Source organism: Ctenocephalides felis, unplaced genomic scaffold (genome assembly GCF_003426905.1).
Source record: "Ctenocephalides felis isolate EL2017-DRISC unplaced genomic scaffold, ASM342690v1 CF-g0.4_SCAFFOLD_01886, whole genome shotgun sequence".
Lineage (NCBI taxonomy): Eukaryota > Metazoa > Arthropoda > Insecta > Siphonaptera > Pulicidae > Ctenocephalides > Ctenocephalides felis.
This window is the reverse complement of record NW_020538040.1, coordinates 176,733,522-176,740,482: the sequence shown is the minus strand read 5'-3', so window position 1 is coordinate 176,740,482 and position 6,961 is coordinate 176,733,522.

Genomic DNA, 6,961 nt, shown 5'->3' with positions numbered 1-6,961 from the left:
GTCTCGGAATAATATTTTTAGAGTAGCCCTTATTGTTGATAAAAAGTAATTGTAAATTGTTTATTTTGGGCTTACCTATCCATTTTTTTAACTTCCAATAAAAAATTACAAGCTGCCTAGAAATGAGTTTTAGTAATTGTTTTTGGTTCAATAAGTGTGGTATAAAGTTATCCAGTGGGTAGTCCTTATGTTATAGATAGTGCGATAATCATATAAATATATGATTATCTTATCCTACTAATGTGATTACTTATATATATATATATATATATATATATATATATACATATTTTTTATTTGCTCTGAAACTAGTGTCAAAGATATTCAATTATCGTGATCATCGAAGATTGTCAGGATAAAATCTCAATTTTTCTTATATCAGTTTAATTACAATTTCATATTCTTGTATAATTACAAAACGTATGTCTTATAATAAGTAATTTTTGTTCTGTAGAAAGAATAGTAATTGAAAGATTTCTTTGAGGTGATGTGAATACAGTTTCTGCAATGAACACATTCTTGGCTGTAGTCTTAGAATTTTCAGTACAATTTGCATTTGCATCGCATATATTCTCACGTGCAGAATTAGATACATATTTGAAATATCTAAATAATATATAATTTTTAAAAATATTGATTGCATTCACCGTGGCCCAGTGATATGAGCTTTGGCATTGCTATCTTTCAGTATCGACACTTAGCTCAGAGAGTCTGATAGCGATCATTTGTGATAATACTAGAAAATACATTTCATTAACGTTTCCAAGTGAAGCTAATTTTTTTCCTGTATTGCTTCTGTAAATTAAAAGTATTATATCAGATTTAGAAAAATTCGGAATGTTTCGAAACTGACAAGAACTTTGTCTTTAACCAGAAAGTTCAAGTTCAATTTCCATTTCGGCATCCAAGTATAAAGCAGTAGTGACGTTGTTGACTGTTTCAAATTGATAATTAAATCAATTATTAGTGAAAATGAAAACAACTTTTCGGGTTTTGCTAAAGTAGTTGCGTGTTCACATCAAGTCAGGGTCACCAATTGTAATTACCTTATATATAAAACATTTACACTTATTCTATATATTAAAGAAAATAGTTTTAATTAATATTTAAATAGTATTAAATTTAGTATTAAACTTTTTTGAAATGAAAACATTTATATTGAAAAATCTGTAGTTATTTCATTTTTTCACGATCTGAAATAAAATGTAAAAAAATGAGGTATCTCATTGGAGATACACTTTCCAAAGGCATAAAGACCAACACGTATTCTAAAAGAATAATATATATTCTGATTGATTATAAGCATATATATACTGAAAATTTCTTTTTGGGAGAATTGATACACATTTTTTTAAATTTCTTAGTCTTCTTGATATACCACTACATCTGCAACGAATTAAAACTGTAATTGCAATTCAACCTAGATTTGTTACAATTGGGTTGCCTTCTATAATAGCGTTAGTAAACTACAAAAAAATCTGTAATGATCTTATTTTCACAACTTTATTACAAGTCCTTAAATTTCCACTACAAACGTGGATTTGCATCACACCCATGTAATTGCAAAGTTCCGGCACTCTGTGGCTCCCAATGCCAAAACTTCGAACATGAAACAACAATATCCATTGTGTTCGATGGTGAAAGGGTAAAATTTGATCAATTTGAAATTGCGTACAACAGAATTCATTATAATTTGCAATCTAAAGTGTTCAGAAAAAATATGCAAACATTTTGCGATCCTCTCGTTGCATGCGATAAAAATATCTAGATGCGAGTTCACGAAACACGAGGCATCGATTTGTGCGATTGATATGAAAAGACGTGATGAGAGGTAATACGGAAGCTGGGCATTTTTTATTCAAAATTTATTATTATTGAAAGATTCTTTTGTTTCCTTCGACAAGTAACCAGAAGTAAAAGTTCTATGAGCTGTTGAGATGATACTTCTCAAATTTGCTTGTTTAGAAGACAACCCAATGGATATCCCATCTAAATTGATGAAATTTATATTAGAAGGTGGCAACCCAAGCGATTTTTTGTATGAGGATTAATAATGACAATAAAGGGTAGTACTCGAAGACTCTCTACTTTTTTTATTGTTTTTTTTCGTGGCATTCAGCCACTTCCAACATTCTTAATAGTCATTACCTCCTTTTTCTTCCTGCTTCCAATATTATCTTCTTTTTCAATGACCTTTTATATAATCAAAGTATAAGAGTAAATATATGTTTCTATATAAATAACTAATTGATTTTATTATTCTATGTAGTTTAAAACTATCCCTAAAACTAGTGATGAAAATCAAACAAATCTCACAAAGAAATTAAAATAATTACAATCCAATTAGTATAAGTTACCAGTATTACTTCTACTTTAAATATAATAATAAATTTAAGGTTAAGCGAATAACAAATAAATATAAAATTATATTTCTTTAATTAATAGAGTTCGAGTGAATAAGTTCTATTTGGTTTGAATATTACCAGTCATAAGGTTTGGGGCTAATTGATCGTGATTTGTTTCAAATTAATTATACCAAATCGTATTATTTCTCTTTGTTGAGAATATTGGAGTTCTGACACTAAAATTAATTTTTAAAATTTAAATATTTTGGCATATTTTTTCAATCGGTACACTTATCTAATCATTTTTGATAATTATCAATTATTTAAAAATTTTATGTAAATTTATTTACATACAAATTAATTTGTGATTAAAAATATTACCAGCTCTCGTTTACCAACGGCAGCAACGTACTTGGTGATTTATTGGATATCTTATTGAACTGAATACTATTTGTAAGCACATATTAATAAATAATTTTCTATGCTTATAGATTCGGATTGATATTAAAGTTTTTGCTTTGATATTCCAGACTCATGTAATATATGGATATTACTAAATTAAGCTATAACCGATCCAGCAAATTGGGCTTTGGAAATTTTAACTCGTAATTTTTACGAAATCGAATAATTAATATATGGAGTAGAAATATCATTTAGTGAATAAATTTATTATTAAAAGTAATGGTTGAAAAATATACACACTTACTGCTGTGTCCATGCATTAGATATTTTTTGAGCAAAATTTAATTACGAGGTCTGTTTAAAGAACAATTTTGAATATAGATAAGATTATTATTTCAATCATCTAGGTTTCCTTAATTTTTATTTTAGATGTCGTATGGAGTCAATTTAGACTCCTATCTCTTATTTATGCTGACAAGGACGACTCTTTTGTAGAGTTCAGTTAATTTTCGAAATGCCTCATTTAAGAGATATCCAGTTGCCTTAAAAAAATATACACAAAAATCTGTGTTCCAAATAAACAAAAAAATCATAACAAACTAATACTAATTTGAGAAATTGATCTATTTTCACTCAATCGCGTGATCATCCTCAGACTATATATATATCCATTCAATCATTATTAGTGTTTTAACTTTTTAATCTTTTAACGTTTTGTTAGCAATACACCCCTTGTTGCATATCATAGTTCATTTAAATATAAATATATAAAACACGATGCAGGAAATCTGACCTACATTTTCAGATTTATTCTATTACGATAACACATTGTGCGCGCGCTTTTAGCCATTTAATTATTTCGTTTGAGCCGGGAAATGAATTCCCATTGGAATAAAGCTCAACTTTAAGGAGTCGTTAAGAGTAAATCACAGCGCGCGACCGAAGCTTTTTTTTCGCGAATCCGGTATGACAACGGACTTGTAAAGTCTGAAATGGTGTTATAGAAATCGATTTTTTTAAGTATATAGTTCTTAAAACAAGAATTAGAAGTATACTAAAATTAGTAGAAAACTCGTAACATCTAATTAAGTAATGCCTAACGTCAAAAGAAAACGGAGGTTTTACTCTGCATTGTTATTGTCATTCTTATTGTAATAAATATATTAAATTGAAAAATTGATTTATGGAAATTATTAAAATAATAAAAATTAAGAATTGATTATAATAAATTAAAATTTTAAAATTACAATAGTATCTATATGAAACTATAACATATATAAAATTAGAAAATCATTTATTTGTTAAAACCGTAAAATTTTAGTGGTGCATGACATTGTGCCTTAAAGCAAATTTCTGGAACTTTCCGTACCTTAAACATCCGTGAAATGAAATTAATCAACAAAAATTGATCAATGATTAATAACAATTGTTTTAAACATTTTCAAATAATTATTAGAAATCCTACCCAATTTAATATAAGTGCTTATATTTGACCAGTAACTTATATATATATATATATATATATATATATATATATATATATTTACATGAAACGTAAACACATAAACAAATACTCAATTTTTTACAACATCAATACGAGTAAAATGTTTTTTTAATCATTCAATGAAACTAATGAGCACGTCTTCCTCTTAATACAATTCGAATATTTGTTATTCTATTTTTGTAAATTTTAAACCATTCTAGTCGGATGCTTCATTTTTTCCAAAAACCACTATTTTTTAACTTTTTGCTCCATATCTTCGAAACGCCTACAGAACTGCCTTTGCCAAAAATTAATCAGCATGTCTCCTCGTCAATATCAGTCGAATCAGTTAATGCGTGCTCCCAAAATCGTGGGCAAAAAATTGTATCAGAACATTCATACAAACACATATACCCATTTTTTTCTAATGTATGCCTCAATGTTCAGTAATAAATGCAAGAGTTTGCATTTTAGATTTTTTTTTATCACTAACTTACCGCATTAACTATGGAAATTAACTATTGTATGAAGCATTTAAATAATTTTTTTGTCATTTATATTTTAATATGAATAAGAAAATTTTAAATAAACAATAATAATCTACAATAATATCTAAATACAATTACTGTAATTTTTTCTTTAATCAATACCATTAATATGTTCATAAAATATGATCTGATATCAATATATTATATATTTAATTTGATCTGATATTATATATTTTATTTTTAAAGAACTTATAATAAGATTGTTGTTTGAAGAACAACACTAATTTAAACATCTTACCATATATAACTTCATATAAGAAAACATTTTATGCAGTTAAATGATATTTTCTGTATTTGACATGATTGATATGAAATTCTTACTTATTTTTTTGACTTTTTTGTTTATGACCAATGGTGTTGATTTTACATTATTAATCAGCAAACCGATATAGAATATTGAGAATATCGTTCATCTAATTTTACCACAACAAAAACCACATAAAATATTGTGAATACCCGCATTCGCTCAGTGAATTTATTCGGGATATTTATATTATTAATTTCCAAACTTCCAATATTCTATTGAATAATGCCCACGCGCGTTATTTCAGAAGTATTTTGGAATTTTATGCATTGTAGTTGCTTTGCTTATTAGAATTCTATATTTAGATGGAAATATATTTACCGTGAATTTTATGTATATTTGATGCAATTATTTTAAATATTTATTTTGCTAGAATATTTTGCTTTATTGTTTAAATTTGTTCGTAAATGTTTTATGTATCGTGAATGTGCATAATTTATGGCTTAATAACAAATATGTTGACAATTTTGTTGTTGTTTTACACCAGGGCTGGCAAATCTTAGAGAATAGAGAAAATAGAGAAAAGTATCTTAGATATTCTGAGATATCCATAAATGAAATCCTATCCCACTTACTTATTTTCGTTGTTATAATTTATTACCAATTTTCGAAAAATTTGTTATATCATTTTGTTATTCGTATACTTGTCGAACAACAGTTAACATTATAGCAATACATTAGACACAGTTATCATCTTCATGAGTCATTCCAAATTTATTCAAGTAACATCGTTTATGTACGGTTACTAAGTTTTTATATCAGTGACTTCCAACCTGTGGGGCGCGCCCCCCTGGGTGGGCGCCATACCGTCCCAAGGGGGGCGCGAAGCTATTTCAAAAATAGTATTTTAAATGCTGAGTAAGTGTCAAAAACAAATCAACAAATTACTTAAAGTACTTCTAAGAGTGTTTGAGCTCAAAAAAGAAATTGCTATATTTCTTGTGATAACAAAAGAGACGGAGCAATCTTGTTTTAGGACACAAAGTTCCTCGCAAAATTTGCGTATTTAGTTGATATTTTTCAAAGACTTAGCGATTTAAATAAATCAATGCAAGGATCTCAAATTCGTGCTTTTGTTCAGAAAGACAAGATTACGGCTTTTATGAAAAAATTAGAACTGTGTATAGCTAGTATCAAATAACTTTATAACTTTAACATGTTTCCCACTTTTAAAATTACTTGTGTTACTGATGAAGTAGAAGTAAGTAAAGATCTTATTATTATATCAGTCAAATGACTAGTCTACGAAACCAATTTTCGCATTGCTTTATCTAATTACGTCCAAATACGAATGGATTAGAAATCCATTTACCATTGAGAAACATGATGATTTTGGTAATTCAAAAGCGGAGCAGAAAATGATAATTGATTTATCTAGTAATAGCACATTGAAGCAGATGTTTCAGGACGAAAATATTTTGTTAAGTTTTGGTTACCAGTAAAAGACGATTTTGCTACTTTGACAAATAATGCTTTAGAAATTTTATTACCATTTGTGAGATCTTACTTATGTGAAACAGAAAATTCTTATAATAAATAGTTATGTTTGTATGTATATTTTTTATAATTTCAGTTATGTTAAGTATATTAAAATTAAATTGTTAGAAAAATAAGAAGGGGGGGGGGCGCAATATTTTTTTCATTCGAAAGGGGGGCGCAAGAAAGAAAAGGTTGGAAACCGCTGTTTTATATAATAATAAAAGCGTTGCAAATACTGTTGAAAAATTCAAGTTTAAAGTTCACCCCTTTCTACTCGAATGCCGCCACTCCGGCGGCAAAATACATATTAATTCTGCAATTTGCGAGTGAAAAGGGTTGAAACTTACAAAAAGTTAAATGAAAAAGTTTAACAAGGTAGTTTGAACATTAACGAAGTATA